The sequence below is a fragment of the Lepus europaeus genome, chromosome 18 (assembly GCF_033115175.1).
Source record: "Lepus europaeus isolate LE1 chromosome 18, mLepTim1.pri, whole genome shotgun sequence".
In the NCBI taxonomy this organism is placed as follows: domain Eukaryota; kingdom Metazoa; phylum Chordata; class Mammalia; order Lagomorpha; family Leporidae; genus Lepus; species Lepus europaeus.
In genome coordinates, this window is record NC_084844.1 from 75,662,194 (window position 1) to 75,679,690 (window position 17,497).

Below are 17,497 nucleotides of genomic sequence, written 5' to 3' on the forward strand. Positions count from 1 at the left end.
GGGCCACAGGAGTTTCTCTTCTGCTGCCTGAGCCTCAGTACCCCAGCCACAGCCGCTCAGCTGGGGCAGAGACCCTCCCAGCCCACTGGGCACTGTTTGGTCTGATAGAGCCTGGGTCACAGCCAAGGACAGAGCTGGACAGAGACGCCCCAGTGGGACAGTCTTCCCGGGCCAGTGGGGACCCCTGGCCTCCCTGCTCATGGCTGGCATGTGAGGCCCACCCCCGCCCCTGCTCATGCAGCAGACGTGACTGGACAGTTGTGCAACATGGGTCAGGGGGTGTGGTCCTTCCACCAGCTGTCAGCTTTACATGGGGTGCTGGCAGGTGGCGCGCAAAGTACACATGGGACAGATGCTGCAGGGTGTGGGGAACAGGCGGGTGGGTGGAGGGAAGGCTGCCAAGTGGTCGCCGATCCTCAGTGGCCCTGGGAATGGCCGGGGGTGGCACTGGTGTCCAAGGGTCAGGGGCCAGGCAAGACCCAGTCCCCAGGACAGGGCCTGCAGCCCCGCCTCAGCTCCATTGTCCAAAGGTCACTCAGCAGTCTCTGAGCAGCCCCAGGCCTGGGGACACCCAGCAGTCTGGTTGTGCGGAGGCCTCGGACACTGCCTCACCCCTACTGCTGGTCATCCCCAGGTCCCCTGCTTGGCAGCCGTGGCCTAGAATGAAGAGTGTGGCACCTGCGGTGCACCCCGGAGCTTGGGGGCCACCCCTGCTCCTCCTGGGCTGTGTCCTGCGGGGCACAGTGAGGCCTGAAGGGGGCGCCTGCTTAGGCTGCTGCCTGCGGCTGTCTGGCTGAGGCCCAAGGGTGTGGAGGACAGGACACAGCATGTGGAGCCCCCTCCCTGGGGATGGGGTGTGGGGTAGCCCTGCTGGGTGGCCACCCGCAGGTTCCCTGCCCCCAGCTGGATTCTGCGGAAAGAGGGCGCTGGCTCTCTCTGCAGTGTGCTCCTCTGTGGAGGTGGGCAGGGCTGCGCAGCCCCCTCTCCTGCTGCATTCAGGCTCCTGGGGTGTGATGAGGCTCCAGTCCCCAGGCTGTGATGGCCCTGGAGTCCCATGGTCCTGGTGCTATCCACGTGGTCCGTGCAGAGGAAGCTGGGAGGGAGGCACAGAGCCAGGTGCCCTACCCCACACCTGCCTTGCCCACCATGCCTTGGCCGGGCAGTGGCGTTCCAGGGGGAGCAGGGTTAGCCTGACCACAGCATCCCCAGAGGAACCCATCCCTCTCACACCTGCTGGCTTCCAGCCTCCCCCACAGGGTGGGTGGGGGTCCAGTGTAGCTTGGCAGCCCCCTCACCTCCCTGGCCACCTTTCCCTCAGGCCCCCTGGGGCGCTGTCTGGGCTGCAGCCCACACTCCTGCTCCGCCAGCTGAGGCTGGGAGTGGAAACCAACTGACAAGCTCTCATTAAGGAGTTAGTAGGAGCAGTAATTACATGCTCCTGTGCTCAGTGGTGACAGCCTCAGCCCACCTCCAGAGCCTGCTCCCTCCTCTCGGCCCGGTGAGCCCTGGGGTTCCAGCAGTGGCTCCCCCGAGGTCACCTCAAGGGGGCACTTGCACCCCATTCCCTTCTGAGACGAGGCCTTGGCGAGGTGAGGTTTTGGTGAACTGGCCTGCTAGGCCCATCTGCACAGCATCCGCCAGGCTGACCAGGGCATGGGGGCTGGCCCGGGCAGAGGCCAGGGCCTTCTCCACAGCGAGGTGAGGCTTGGGGGTGAGCTGGCCTGCTAGGCCCATCTGCACAGCATCCGCCAGGCTGACCAGGGCATGGAGGCCAGCCGGGGCAGGGGCCAGGGCCTTCTCCACAGCGAGTCCGTGGTGGCCATGGCCGCCGCCATGGGGGCTGGGCTCGTAGTTGAAGGGTGGGACACGCACTGCATGGCTCGGGGAGCCGTGCAGGCTGGCAGGGAAACCCCCCACGGCGATACCCAAGCCCTCGTGGGCGAAAGGCTCGGGGCAGGGCCCTTGGCTGGGACCGGCCCATCCACTTCGCTGCCCAGGAGGGTGGCCAGGGCGCCGGTTGGGGCTGGGGGTTGCTCGCTGCACTCCAGGCTCGCGCTGGCGTTGGTCTTGGGCTGGGCCACCTCTTCTGTCTGCACCATGGCGTCGCTGGTCTTCTGCGGTGGGGTCCGGCGGGGCCCTCCTCGGGCGAGGCACCCCAGAGCAACAAAGCCGAGGCGGGCAGGGTGCTGCGCAGGATGTGTGCGACATCCTGGTCCCAGATGCGCCGCCACGTCGTGCCTGGCCGCGACCACCCTGGGCAGTGGCCGCGCCCCACCGTCGCTCCCGCGGCGCTGGGTTCCTGCGCTGGGGGGGCTCCCGGGGCCGCGCCTTAGGGCCTGCGGACCAAGCTGATGTGGGGCAGGGAGGAGTAGCGCTTGACCGCCACCGGCCGCGCGTGGGGCACGCGCAGGGGCAGGCGCGATGGGCTCTCCGAGCTGGTGCGCCGGGGTGCGCACGGGCCGGGGCCGGGACCGGACCCTGGCCGGGTCGGCCGCCCTCAGCTCATCGCAGCGCGAAGAGCAGAGGAAGATGGCGGGGAGCCCGGGCTGGCCGCGGCGGGGCGACGCGCCCTGGGAGGTGGAGGCGGGGGCGGCGGAGCTGGCAGTGGAGGACAGCTCCCTGCATCGGCGACGCAGCAAGCCGGGCGACTCCTTGATGATGGTCAGTTGGCGTCGGAAGCCCGAGCGGAAGCCCGCTGGAGCGGGCGGAGGCCACAGGCACTAGGCCCAGTCGGCCCCCACGCGCCCCCGTCGCCCTCTCGTGGCCTCTGGGGCTCGGCTCTGGGGCGGGTCTGGCCAGTGGCGGCGCCCCGCGCCTGGCCGGCCTCTGCTTGAACGGGATCTGGACGGGCGACTTCTGGGTCTTGTGCTGCTTGGCCAGCAGGGCCCGCGCCAGCGTCTTGGGCACGCCGGGGGGCTGCCGGGCCAGGCAGAGACCCTGCAGCTGGGGTGGAGGGGGGCGACTTGCTGGGCAGAAGCTGAAAGGCGGGCGAGGTCTGGGAGGAACTTGAAGAAGGCCTCTGGGCCAGAGGAGCAGAGGGGTGGCGCTCCTGGGGGAGGGGTGGCTCAGCGCTGCCAGCTCCGAGACCTTGCCTGGCCGGTGCAGGCTTCGAGAGCGCTGCTGCACGGGCGCTGGCTCCTTGTCTGCGGCTGCTGGCTATGCCGGGCTGGGGATCTCCCCTGCCTTCCTCGGTGTGGCCCGGGGGCCAGGGGCAGCTTTGGGCTGGGGCCGGGTGTCCGGGCTGTGCACGTAAATCACTGTCCGCCCCCGGACAATGGCCGGCACCCCCGCCGCTACCTTGTGAGCCGCGCGCGGCTTCTCGGGGCCGCCAGGGGCGCGGGGGCTCGCGCCGATCTTGGCTGAGGCCAGGCTCCGGTTCTCCGGCGGCGGCCGGGCACTGCCCTCCCCGGCCCCGGCCCCGGGCTGGCGCCTGCTCCTGCGCTTGGATAACTGCAGGGAGGGGTCCATGGACAGAGCAGACCCCACGGACAGGAGCGAGTCGGACTCGGAGGAGGCCTCGCGGGGCGCCGCCGCGGCCGCCTGGTGCAGCCCCGTGACAATGGAGTTGGCGCCCTCCTGGATGGCGCGCCACTCGACGCTGTCCAGGTCGGAGGCCCGGTCTGAGCCGGCCGCCTCCTCGCCGCAGTCCCGGGGCGCCTCTGGCGACCGCTCGTCCTGCTCGGCAGCCCGGGCCTTGCGGCGCGGGGGGCCAGGGGCCGGGGCCCGGCGTCTGGGCATGGCTGAGCCGATGCAGCGGCTCAGGAGCTCCTCCTCGGAGCGCGGGCTGGGGGAGCTGTCGCACCGGCCTCCTCGGCGCGGGGCCTGGGCAACCGTGGGCTCCGGGCCTCCCAGGTGGCTGGCCGGCCGCTCACAGGGCTCGGGCACGCTGAGCGAGTCGGACTCGAGGGTGTCCCTCCGAGCAAAGTGGGGTCTCATCGGCGATCAGCAGGGGCTGGGCCGGGGAGGGGTGGCTGGGCATGAACTGCTACCTTGGCTGCGGTCTGGGCCTCCTTCCCGCCCCGCTTAGGGTCCGCGGGATGGCAGATGGTCGCCACGGGGGCCGCCCGGCCGAGGAGGGCGCCTCGTCATAGTGGTAGAAGCAGTCTCGGCCTCCTCGGTGGGCGTAGTAAGGCACAGGGACTGCCTCCCCCTTTACCCCCGTCCCTGGTCCGAGTGGGCACTTGGGGGCCGGCCAAGAGGCAGCTCCAGCCCGGCTCCTGCCTATGACCTGGACCTGCTCCGGGCTCAGGCCGGCGCCCCTGGCCTTGACCTGGCTGGTGGGCCCGCGAGGTAGCTATGGTGAATGAAACTGATCTTACAAATTCTTTCTCAGCTATGCCATTGTTTGTATATAAAAGCTTTTGAAATTTGTGTGTTGATTTTATATTCTGTAACTTTGCAAATTTCTCTTATGAATTCCAATAATCTCTTAGTGGATTCTTTTGGTTCCCCTATGTATCAGATCATATAATCTACAAACAAGATCATTTGATGTCCTCCTTTCCCAGTTTTACATCTTTTCTTTCTGTCTAATGGCTCTGGCTAAAACTTCCAGAATTGTATTGAATAGCAGTGATGAAAGAGAACATCCTTGTCTGGTTCTGATTCTCATTGAAAATGCTTCCAACTTTTTACCCAAATGTATCATGGTGACTGTTGATTTGTCATATATTATCTTGATTGTGTTGAAAAATGCTCCCTCTATACAGTTTGCTTAAAATTTTATCATGAAAGGATTTTGTGTTTCATCAAATGCTTTCTCTGCATCTATTGAGATAATCATACATATGGTCTTCATTCTTCAATTTGCTAATATGATGTATCACATTTATTGATTTGTGCATGTTAAACAATCCCTGCATATGATGGATAAATCTCACTTGGTCTGGGTGAATGATCTTTCTGATGTGGTGATGGATTCTATTGGATAGTAATTTGTTGAGGATTTCTGCATCTATGCTCATCAGAGATATTGGTCTACAGTTCATTTTCTCTGTATCTTTTTCTGATTTTATAATTAAGATCATGCTGAGTTTGGGAGGAATCCAGTTCTTTCAGGTGGTTTAAATAATTAACATGAATTGGGATTAGTTTATTTATATGAGAGGCCAAGTTACAGAGAGAGGGAGAGACAGAGAGACAGTATTCCATCCACTGGTTCATTCCCCAAATCCAATCCAGCTGATGCTAATGCACGCAGGAAAGCATCAGAGGATGACACAAGTAGTTGAGACCCTTCACTTATATAGAAGACTATGATGAAACCCTTAGCTCCTGGCTTCTGACTGGCCCAGTCTCGTCCCAGATACTGCAGCCATTTGGGGGTGAACCAGAGAGTGTAAAATTCTCTCTCGCTCCCTCTCTCTCTCTCTGCAGCTCCATCTCTAAAATAAATAGGGGGAAGTGCTTGATACAGTGGGCTACGCCACCATCTGCAGTGCCTGCATTCCACATGGGTGACTATTTAAGTCCCACCCAGCTCCCTGGTGATGTACCTGGGAACGTAGGGGAGAATGGTCTGAGTCCTTGGGCCTCTACCTCCATGTGGGAGAACTGAAAGAAACTCCTGGCTCCTGGCTTCAGCCTGGCCCACACTCAGCTGTTGCAGCCATTTGGGGAGTGAACTATCACATAGAAGACCTTTCTCCCTCTGCCTCTCTCTCTCTCTCTTCTCTCTCTCTCTAACTCTAACTCTAACTCTAACTCTGACTTACAAATAAATATTTTTGAAAGGTCACAAATGATTTTCACAATTTTTGATGTTGCTTTTCCTTTTTTGTTACCAATATATTTTATTTGAAAAGCATGTGAGAGAGAGAGAGTGAGAGAGAGAGAGAGAGATTGAAAGATCTTCCAGCTTCTGATTTATTGCCCCAAATGACCACAATGGCTTTGGTTGGCCCAGGCTGAAGCCAGGAAGCTGGAACCCAATCTGAGTCTCCCATTGGGGTGGCAGGAGCCCAAGTACTTGGGCCCTCTTCTATGCTGGAAGCATTAGAATTAACATTAGCAGGGAGCTGGATTAGGAGTGAGGCTTTAGGCACCCAAACCAGCTCCAATAGAGGAGGTTGTAGCTTAACCAACAGTGCCACAATGCCTATGCTTGATGTTGTGTATTCTTAACTGGAATCACTTTGTATCATTTTCTGTATGGACCTCCATAATTTTTCTATGTTTTTGTTTTATTGAATAGGAAACTATATTGTATTAATTCAGAAATTATTATTTTAAAGTCTTAAAAAGCAGTTTTTATATTGTACATTATAATCATTATTATATTCCTTAAAATGAACTTCAGAAACAAATCTAACCTTTACAAACAATACTTTGTGGTTATTTACATTTGAAGCATCCTGTTAGTAAAACTTCCCATTATCCTGTGATTAACAGTTTTCACAGAATACAAATTCATTATCCTATCATGTTTAGAGCTTTTGCCTTATAAGCCACTTTTCCTAATTGATAGTTTATATTTTTAAGGAGAATTCATGCATCCTACTGCTTTTGCCATTTATCTTAAAATGAAAACTATGGAGAACAGTTACTGAAAAGGTTGTGAACGGATGAGAGGTGGCTTGTGTTTGGGGATTTAAGACATGGAAATGGCCTCATGAATAACTAACAGCCATACTGTATCAATTGACTTAAAATATGTTCCAAAATCTGAATATATGAAATACATGAAGCTTGCATACCTTAAATATAATTTTAAAAAAACAGATTTTGGGTCCAGCCCCATGGCTCACTTGGTTCATCCTCCACCTGCGGTGCTGGCATCCCATATGGGCACTGGATTCTAGTCCCAGTTGTTCCTCTTCCAGTCCAGCTCTCTGTTGTGGCCCTGGAGGGTAGTGGATGATGGCCTGAGTGCTTGGGCCCCTGCACACTTATGGGAGACCAGGAGGAAGCTCCTGGCTCCTGGCTTCAGATAGGCATAGCTCCAGCCGTAATGGCTATTTGGGGGATGAACCAATGGAAGGAAGACCTTTTCTTTCTGTCTCTCTCCCTTACTATCTAACTCTATCAAATAAATAAATAAAATTAAACAAGACCACATATTTTTTCCAGAAGAACTAAAATTATTTAGCCTAGGTTCCTGCTTCAGCAATAGGGATCTTTTAAATTGAAAGTAGTTTAATAAAAATTACACCTAAATTACCAGAATGTGTCCTTGTACCTAAATACCATTATTTCTAGGGTGCCTTTCAGGGCACTGACATTTTAAGAAATATGACACCCATCTCTCTAATAATATGCTATGAATTTTTGGATCTGGATAATCTGAAAGATAAATATTTTTCTATTGTAGAATTTCATAGATAGAAAATCATTGAATGATCCAGATGTAAAATTAAAATAATCTGGAGCTGGTGTTGTGTTCTACTGGCTTAAGCCACTGCATGCCATGCAGGCATTGTGTATCTAAGTGCCCATTTGAATCCTAGATTCTCTGTTTCCAGTACAACTCCCCAGCAGTGTGTCTGAGATGGTAGCAGGTGGTCCATGTGGTTGGGCTTCTGCCAGCCATGTGGGAAACCTTGGTGGAGTTGCACATTTCTGGTTTTGACCTGGAGCAGTGCTGGCCATTGTGGCCATTTGGGTAATCAACTAGCAGGTGGGAGATAAATCTTTCTCTGACTTCTTCTCTGTCTCTTCTCTGTCTCTTTCTCTCTCTCAATAAATAAAAAATTAAATTAATCCTAATCCTTAAGAACTTTGTGTCCTTGATACCATGTTAAATACATGGCTTTTAGCTTACAGAAAAAATTAATAAAATTCGTAAATGCCTTTTTCAAGTGGAAGTTTTAAGAAGATTCTCATTAGGCACATCTGTGTAAGAGGAGTTTTATGGTTTCACATTTCTCTTTCTGTAGTTTCAGATCATTTGAAACTCTTTGTTACTATTCATTTTCCTCATCAGTGCCTAGCTGTCTAGATAACCATAGTATTTTCCTTTGCTTTATATGTTCAGTAATTTTGTAAGAACATGTCTAAGTTTAGAATGTTATGGGGTGATTTTCTTAAACACATTTACACTGTATAAACATACATGTTCAAGTATATTTTGCACTTAGAGTGTTTTAACTCTAGATTTTCAATATGTGTGTTTTTTTTTTTTTGCAGGCAGAGTTAGAGAGAGAAGGACAGAGTGAAAGGTCTTCTTTCCGTTGGTTCACCTCCCAAAATGACCACTACTGCTGGCATGCTGCACTGATCCCAAGCCAGGAGCCAGGTGCTTCCTCCTGGACTCCCATGTGGGTGCAGGGCCCAAGCACTTGGGCCATCCTCCACTGCCTTCCCGGGCCACAGTAGAGAGCTGGACTGGAAGAGGAGCAACCAGGACAGAATCCGGCACCCTGACTGGGACTAGAACCCGGGGTGCCGGTGCCGCAGGTGGAGGATTATTCTAGTGAGCCGTGGTGCTGGCCATCAGCATGTGTTCTGGTCCATTGCTTCAGCTTGCTTCTGTGTTGTCACTGTTGCTGAATTATCTTCTCTATGTACAACCTTTGTATCCTCTCAAATCTGTTTTCTTTTTTTTAAAGTATTTATTTATTGGTAATTTTCTCTGTTAATAATGTCTTTTTGTTTTATTCTGATCAACCTAACTAGATAGGGTAGATGTTAATTATCTTCATTAGTTTCCACACAGAGTTTTGTTACATTGATTTTTTTCCTATATTTTTTCAAATTCTATTGACTTTTTTCGCATCTCACAGTGAAACTGGCTATGCACTGGCTCATGTGCGAATGTGGGGACAGACAGGCACGATTGCATGGGTTGTGTGGCTGAGCAGCACTGGTGCAGATTCTTCATGGCAATGCCCTGCTCGCTGACAGACTGTGCGCTGCACAGTGCAGTGCTGTGGGACGTCCTTGGCTGTGTCTGAGGTGAATTCTCAGCAGCCAGGGACCTGAGAAATGCGTGGGGCAGAGGCCTGAAAGCAAGCACTGTACAGGTAGCAATGAGATGCTGTGTGGCCATCAAAAGCGGTTCATTCTCTCACCATAGGACAATTGATGCAGGGGCTCAAGGGCACCACAGACTTCCTGTCTCTGTTTTATACTCTGCAGTGCACAAGCCCCATAAGACATGATCACTAGGGGGGCATCCTTTCCACAGGCACTGGAGCCACCCAGGGCCAGGCTGCAGTCCCCGTGGGGCTGACCTTGTTCTCCCTGCTGGGGGTGCCTCTTCCGGGACTGCATCCTTGAATTTATTGTTGATGCTGCAGTTTGCTTGGACTGCTCTGGAGAGCTATTATGGCCCTAGTAGTTTATAAACCACAGAAATGGACTCACAGCAGATGCAGAAGTGGGGGTCACAAATGATGGGCCTGGCAAGTTGGGGTGCATCAGAGATCTAGTGTCTGGTGTCTGGACATTCCCAGAATCTTCAAGGGGATAAATGAAAAGATGCACACTGGATCTGTTTTGTGAGGTTGCTGAATGCACCTTGCCACCTCACAGCCTCACCCGGTGATAACCCCATCCCTCTTCATCACCTGTCAGCATTTAGTGCTCTGATCAGACCACAGCAGACATTCATCTTCATGTTCTACCTGTTTTTTGGGGTTTAATTTGCTCCTTTTCTAGTTCCCTTAGGTGGAAATCAAGGTAATTGATTTGAGGCAATTCTTATATGAGGGGGCTTCAAAAATTTCAGAGAAAATTCAGTTCTCTCTTCAATGTGCTTTTTGTTAAGATTTATTTACTTATGTGAAAGAGTTACGTGGAGAGAGAAGGCAGAGGCAGAGAGAGAGAGAGAGAGAGAGAGAAGTCTTCTAACTACTGGTTCATGTCCCAGTTGGCTGCAACAGCCGGAGCTGTGCTGATCAGAATCGAGAAGCCAGGAGCTTCTTCAGAGTCTCCCACATGGGTGCGGGGCCCAAGCACCTGGACACAGCAGAGAGATGGATGGGAAGTGGAGCAGCAGGGACTTGAACCGACACCCATAGGGGATGCTGGCACTGCATGCTGCAGCTTTACCCGCTACGCCACAGCGCCAGCCCCAGCCCCAAGGTGTGTTTTTATAATGAACTACTGAAAATCCTTTACAGGCATTTACTGCTATTTTTTTCTTTAATGTCTCTAAAGATACATTACACAGATTCTCTAATGTTGTATTTTCATTCAGCATTTATGCCTTCTAATGTCTTCATTAACTCTTGCACTCAGTTTTACAGAAATGTGTCCCACTGAGTTGCTACGAACTTCAGTGTTTTCCTGACACTTCAGTGTGATAGCTCTTTTGGATTTGGTTTGTGGTCATAGAATATAATTTGCATACTATCTTTTTTATATTATCCTGTAATTAATATTTGTTTTATGGCCTACATCTATTTTGGTAAATCTTCTATGGATACTTGAGAGTGGTGGTTTCACCTGTATGTTCTTGGAGATTTTCTTCTGACTCATTCTGTTATTTGCTGAATAAAATGTACTGGGATAACAGATGATTCTTGCAATTTTTTTTTCTTTTTAAATACTCTATCTTATTTTACAAGATGCATTTTGGGTGCAAAAATTTTAGGATTATTGCATTGTCTTGATTAATTGAACTGCTTGTAAATATGAAATGACATTTTTATTCCTCATGGTAGTTTTGGTTATTAATTACACCTTGCAAAAGCTCATATTCCTCAGTTTTGATTTGTCAAATGTTAGTGTGGCAAATATTTTCCATTTTAAATGAATTTGTGTTTTTACATTTAATGTATATATCTGATAGGGAGTATATAATTCATCTTATTTTCTCTGTACTGTCTAATCATTTGACTTTTAATTGAGATTTTAGACCACTTCCTTTTAAAATGATTGTTATGTAATTCAACTTATCTGTCATAATATTGCTTTCTTTTAATTCCATATTTTGTTACACCATTCTGCTTTATTTTAGATTACTATTTTATTATTTTTTATCTATTTGAAAGACAGAGTCAGGTAGATACAGAGAGAGGGCTTCCACCTACTGGTTCACTCCCCAAATGCTCACACCAGCCAGAACTTGCTATGCCAAAACACTAGCTCCTAGAGATACTCTTTAAAATGTAATAATGGAAGGCACTGTTATATAGAACTGAGGAATAAACAAACATATGTAGCCAGTAATGAGAACATTGTTCCATTAGGCTATGCAGGTTCTGAGAAATGTGTGTAATTCAGTGGCTAGGAGAGAGTGTCAGTGGTCTCACAATTAAAATTGAGCAAGATGTCCTGAGGGGCACAGTGGGAGGAGTGGCTGGCAAAATATAGATGATGTGCACATCTGTTGGAAATAAATTAAAAGATAAACCTAAAAACACAAAAGGGCTGCAGTTGTTTATATATTGTTTATTGTAAGTAAAAACTCAATTTATAGGTGGAAGAATTGAGAAACTGACAACAGTTATGATGACCACTTGGAGAAAAACTTCACTACATTTGCATTAAAATTCAAGGGAAATCAGAAATGAATGAAACATAAAGTGAAATTTTGCAGAATATCCAATAAATCTTGAAGGAAGTGTACTTGTAAGCAGCACTACATCACTGAGTTCATAACAATAGGATAATTTGTGGGTTATCAGAACTAAAGAAAGATTTAAAAATATACCACCTGGAATGTGAAAATGATTATACTGGACAAGATTTTAAAAACTGGGCCCTTAAAATTGTTAACAAAATAAAAATTTTCATGTCGTTGATGATATATTGTTGTAATTGGCTGTCCCTAGGATATTGATGATTCACACAAGTGATAACAGTAAATTAAAACAAAATAGAACAAAATGAAGGCAGCTGCCCTCCACGGGGTCGGGTGGGGACAGGGAGGAGGAGGAGGAGGAGGAGGTTGTGGAGGCTCGGTGGGTGGATTTGTGTCCCAGCAGGGTGCTGGGGAGCCAGTGAGTTTCCCGCCCAGGACTAGGGAGAAAGCCAAAAAAAAAAAAAAAAAAAAAAAAACAAAAACAAAAACAAAAACAACTGTGGGATTTATTTAACGTGATCTTGGCAAATGCCTTCTGCCTCTGCTTAGCCGAGACCCTCCACTCTTCAGCCAGCCCTTCCTCCCTGCAGGGCCCGAGCTCCATGGCTGGCACCCCTATGACTGTCTGGGCCAATGAGCTGTGCAAGGAGGAATCTGACTGCAGCTCCAGCTACCACACGCTGCGGCGGTGCCTGGCGGACCGCGACCGCAACCCCGGGCTGGCCCATAAGGAGTGCCAGGCGGCCCCGGAGGTGCTGCAGGAGAGCCCGCTGTGTGATGGCCTCTGCAAGTGGACCATGAAGGAGCTGCAGTGCCTGCAGATCTACAGGAGCCTCCACCCGGGGCTGACCGAGGGGGAGGAGTTTTAGGAGGCCTCTCCCTGCGAGCTGGTCACCTCCTGCCTCTCCGATGTTTTCAGGCTTGCCTCCATCTTCTCAGGGACAGGGGCAGACCCGGTGGTCAGTGCCAAGAGCAACCAGTGCCTGCACGTGGCCAAGGCCTGCGACCTGAATGGCAACTGCAAGAAGCTGCACTCCTTACCTCCATCCTCAACCTGGGAACTCGCATACGGAGTGCTGTAGCTGTCGCCAGTGCCACAAGGCCCTGCACCAGGTCTTCGACCGAGTGCCCAGCGAGTATACCTACCGCATGCTCCTCTGTTCCTGCGGAGACCAGGCATGCGCGAGCGCCGCCCGCCGCCAGACCATCCTGCCTAGCTGCTCCTACGAGGACAAGGAGCACCACCTGCCTGGATCTGCGTGCCCTGAGCCGCACCGACCACCTGTGCCGGTCCAGGCTGGCCGACTTCCATGGCAACTGTCGAGCCTCCTACCGCACACTCACCTGCTGCCCAGGGGACAGTGACCAAGCATGTCTGGGCTCCTACACGGGCATGGTCGGCTAAGACATGACACCCCACTGCGTGGACTCCAGCCCCACCGGCGTGGTGCAGCTGTCGCAGCAGGGGAACATAGAGGAGGAGTGTGAGAGGTTCCTGAGGGACTTCACCGAGAACCCGCGCCTCTGGAACACCATCCAGGTCTTTGGCAACCGCACAGATGTGAGCGTGTCCCCAAAGGGCCCCTTGTTCCTGGCCACGTAGGCCCCTCGGGTGGAGAAGACACCTTGTCTGCCAGATGACCTGGGTGACAGCACTGGCCTGGGCACAAGTGCCATGACCACCTGCCCTTCTGTCCAGGAGCAGGGGCTGAAGGACAACAGCTCCAGAGTTGAGCCTGTGCTTCACAGAGCTGACGACAGACATCATCTCAGGAAGCAGCAAGGTGATCAAACCAACTCAGGCCTCAGCCGAGCCAGGCCGTCAGCTGCCTTGGCTGCACTCCCCCTCCTCATGCTCACCTGGGCCTTGTAGACCCCACCCCGGGGAACTGACACGACAAGAACTCCCACCTGACACAGCAGACACACACAGAGACACACACGAGACAACCACACACACCTTGCAAACAAAACAAGACAAAAGTGAGTCTTCTCCCACCTTGTCTCTGAGCCTGTCTCCTCCCAGGTTTCTTCTCTGGAGAAGTTTTTCTAAGCCGGACAGACAAGCAGGGGGCCAGCCTCTGTACTAGGCTGGAGTTTTCTTCTCTGGACCCCTTTGAAGCAAGAGACCAAGACCCCTGCTGCCAAGGGGACGTGTGACTGTGCCTGCTGCAGGCTGAGGCAGGGTGTCGGGGCCAGTGGCCCTGGCCCGACATGAGATGCAGCAGGCTGAGGCTGTCCCTTATCTAATCCTGTTTCCTGTGCTTATTGTCCTGAAGGATGAAGGCACAAGGTTTTTCATCCCACATTCCTGCAGGCAGGATGTGACTTCTGATGAAGGTTTATGATGTTCTTTGCTCTATCTGCAGAGCTTGTACCCTGATCATTGCTACTTTGTAAACTTGCTCTGTTCCTGTGCTATGCATGATTGCACACAATGAATGTTATCTGTATGGGGTCTGGGGTATATATCCTTGCCTTTCTATGTGCTCGGGGCTGGAGACTGAAGGGTTTCTTTAAGGAGACTGCCTCCAGTCCCTCATTGCCGGGCCCCCTACTTTGGCTTGGAATGCTACGAGGCAATAAATGTGGTGCTGAATTGACTGAGTGCTGCGTGTCTCCGTGTGGTTTGTTGGGTGGCCTCCGACAGCAGGGCAGCCCATGCTGGACACCTGCCGGGGGCTGATGAGGGCAGCAGGCACCGGGAACCTGTAGGCCCCATCTGCCCCTTCTCTTAGCTGCAGGAGTGTTGACTGCTTCTGTGCCCTCAGCGGGCCTGTGGGCCAGAGTCTGGCATGGGTGGGAGACACCTGCAGAAGGGGTGAGGTACCCTGAGCTCCCTGGGAGGCATGGATGGCAGAGAGCCCAGCCCAGGCCACCTGGGGCACCAGCTCCAGGGTGGAGGTGGGGGCTTCTGCCTCCTTGGTGGCAAGAGTTTTAGGGTCAGAGAGAAATGAGGCTTTGTTGGTGCTGGGTGGGTGGGTGTGGTCTCGCTGGAGAGGGGCAGCAGGATCTGGCAGTGGGCACACATCTGCAGCAGTTGTCTGCATGCCCCTCTCATGCCCATGCCCCCCTCCATCTCTGAGACCTAAGTCAGCTCTACATACAGTCTTTCCAAATGTGTGTATATGCACATCACATCCGTGTGTCCTGTGGTTCCCTGTTCTTTCATTTTTTTAAGAAATGGACCTATCGAAATAATACCCCTTCCACTCCTCCCTCCCAAGATGATGAAAAGGTGTTATTCTAAAGTTTATTTTTTATTAACATTATCTACAATGGGAACAGATGGCTCCTGGCCCCTCCACTCCCTCTGTGTGCCTGGCTGCTGTCAGCCCAGCTGGGGCTGGGGCCCCTGGTCCACATTCATGGTTATTTTTTTTTGACAGGCAGAGTGATAGTGAGAGAGACAGAGAGAAAGGTCTTCCTTTTTGCCGCTGGTTCACCCTCCAATGGCCGCTGCAGCCGGCGCATCTTGCTGATCCAAAGGCAGGAGCCAGGTGCTTCTCCTGGTCTCCCATGCAGGTGCAGGACCCAAGGACTTGGGCCATCCTCCACTGCCTTCCCGGGCCATAGCAGAAAGCTGGCCTGGAAGAAGGGCAACCGGGATAGCATCCAGCGCCCCAACCGGGACTAGAACCCGGTGTGCCGGTGCCACAAGGTGGAGGATTAGCCTGTTAAGCCATGGAGCCGGCCCGCATTCATGGTTAATTAAGCAAAAGCCACCAATAAAAAAACAATACATCTGTTACAATTATATGCTAATTACTGTAAGTAGTACAGGAGCAATGGTAGAGTAAGAGCCAATAAAAGCAATTTGTTACATAATGTTCCATTACAATTAAATAATAATTAGATAATTACAAAAAGGCTAAAAAAGTTAAATCAAGTAAACATCATGGCAGTTAATATCTGCGGGATAATTATCCAGGATAATATCTGCAGTATTCTCTTGTGTTGACTGATGCTACCAAAAATCTCAGTACTAGTGATAAATTTGGTGTTCCCTAAAACCATAAAATAGTTTTAAAATCTGTGATTCTCATAGCATGAACAAATACTTTGGTGCTAACCCATTCAGAGATACTGTGTACATGAAGGATTCCAAGACAACTTAGACATTTTTCAGAGTGCTAATAATCTTACAATGAGAAAGCCAATGAAGCTATCTATGGGATCTTGATGCAAGATCTAGATACACTAAGAAAATGAAATTATAGAAATTATATGTAGGTAATATCTTTGAATTCAAAGACAAAAATGGATGGGTATAATTTTTATAATAAAATGATGTTGTGATAACCGTGAGTGAATAAAGTATTTTGGCAGAAACAATGAATGCCTAGAAATATGGTCAAAATTATATAAAAATTTGCAGGAACTAAAATCCAGAACAGGTCTTGCCCTTTCCAGAGTGATCTCAAAGGAACAATATGAGCACTATTAAATTTCAACATCAATAGGAAAGTAATCCCATAAAAAATCCAAAAAGGGTGAAAAGCATCCTTGAAACAAAGAGTACTCTGGCCTAGATGTCTCTGAGAAGTTTTGAAGATAGAAATTGCTTGTTCCAGAATTGTGAGTGAATTGACAGCACAACGAAAAAGCTAACAAACATGGTTACATGCTCAGGGTGCTAGCACTGGTATGCACTATGATTTGATGATATAATTGTGAAATATTCAGAAACTCAAATACAGGGCCAGTGCCATGGCTCACTAGGCTAATCCTTCGCCTGCAGCACCGGCACCCCACATTCTAGTCCTGGTTGGGGCACTGGATTCTGTCCTGGTTGTTCCTCTTCCAGTCCAACTCTCTGCTGTGGCCCGGGAGTGCAGTGGAGGATGGCCCAGATCCTTGGGCCCTGCACCCACATGGGAGACCAGGAAGAAGCACCTGGCTCCTGGCTTTGGATCGGCAGAGTGGACTGGCCTTAGCAGCCACTTGGGGGTTGAACCAAAGGAAAAAGAAGACCTTTCTCTCTGTCTCTCCCTCTCTCTCTCTCACTGTCTAACTCTGCCTGTAAAAAAAATAAAAAATAAATAAATAATAAACTCAAATACAAAGTAAACTTAAAAACCTTGTGCTTATTAGAGTATAAATTACATTAGAGTATAAATTACTGAGGGTAGAAATGTTATTTTGTAGGAGTAATAATAAAGTGATAAACACATAAAAGTGAATTTGTTAAAAAAAATAGTTCATTCAATTACCTTTAAAGTGGAAAATAAGGGAAAAAGTGAATGGAAATAAAGCAAAGATCTTGGAAATTATCAGGAGCATCATAGAGAACAATATTCGTATTTACAGGTACACTTTGAGCATTCAACATGGCAGTTTCAGTTACAATCCTCTAGAATTTCAGCCAAACTAAAATAATATATCCTCTGGGAACTAAGAAATATTGAATGGGTCAAGATGACTCTAAGAATCTGGGGACATGAAATAGTTGCAAAGACACTTTAGATTATTTCCATCAAGTCCATGTCACAAAGAGAAAGCCCCCCAAGAAGGCCTGGGATTAATAATAGCAGTTCTGATTCACAATCAGATACTAATGATAAAAATAGGTCACACAAGTGCATTAAAAACAATGATAAATAAAATAATGCATATTTAATAATATATAGGTTAAATAATAGTATGATCAGCATATATGAAGATACTTGTGGATTGAGAGTCTCATAAATTATTTTACTCCCAGAAAATTATTAAAATCATGGATTTTTGAAAATTTAAGTTTTCATGAAATTGATTAAGCCACAATAAAATTTTGCCATGATTTTCTACAGTTATACTACACATCATTGATATATACATATTATAGAAATAAAAGTGATCTTTCTACTTTTTGCTTGTTAAAACTTATGATAGTGGTGCATTATACTTGTAATTATACAGTAAATTGAAAGTATTTTATTGCAAAAGTTAAAGAAAAAAGGAAAAGAAAGAGAGAGGATTAAGGGAGGGAGGGTGAAGTATGGTGGTCTTCTTAGAACCGTATCTATGAAATACATTAAATCTATTTTT

General features: G+C 49.8%; 2 pseudogenes; one reads left to right on the forward strand and one right to left on the reverse strand.

Moving 5' to 3' along the window:
* Nucleotides 1-1,539: 1,539 nt before the first annotated feature.
* The window catches only part of LOC133747049 (adenomatous polyposis coli protein 2-like), an 834,579-nt pseudogene continuing 818,621 nt past the window's right edge, over nt 1,540-17,497 (reverse strand).
* LOC133776799 (GDNF family receptor alpha-2-like) lies at nt 11,977-13,340 on the forward strand (annotated as a pseudogene).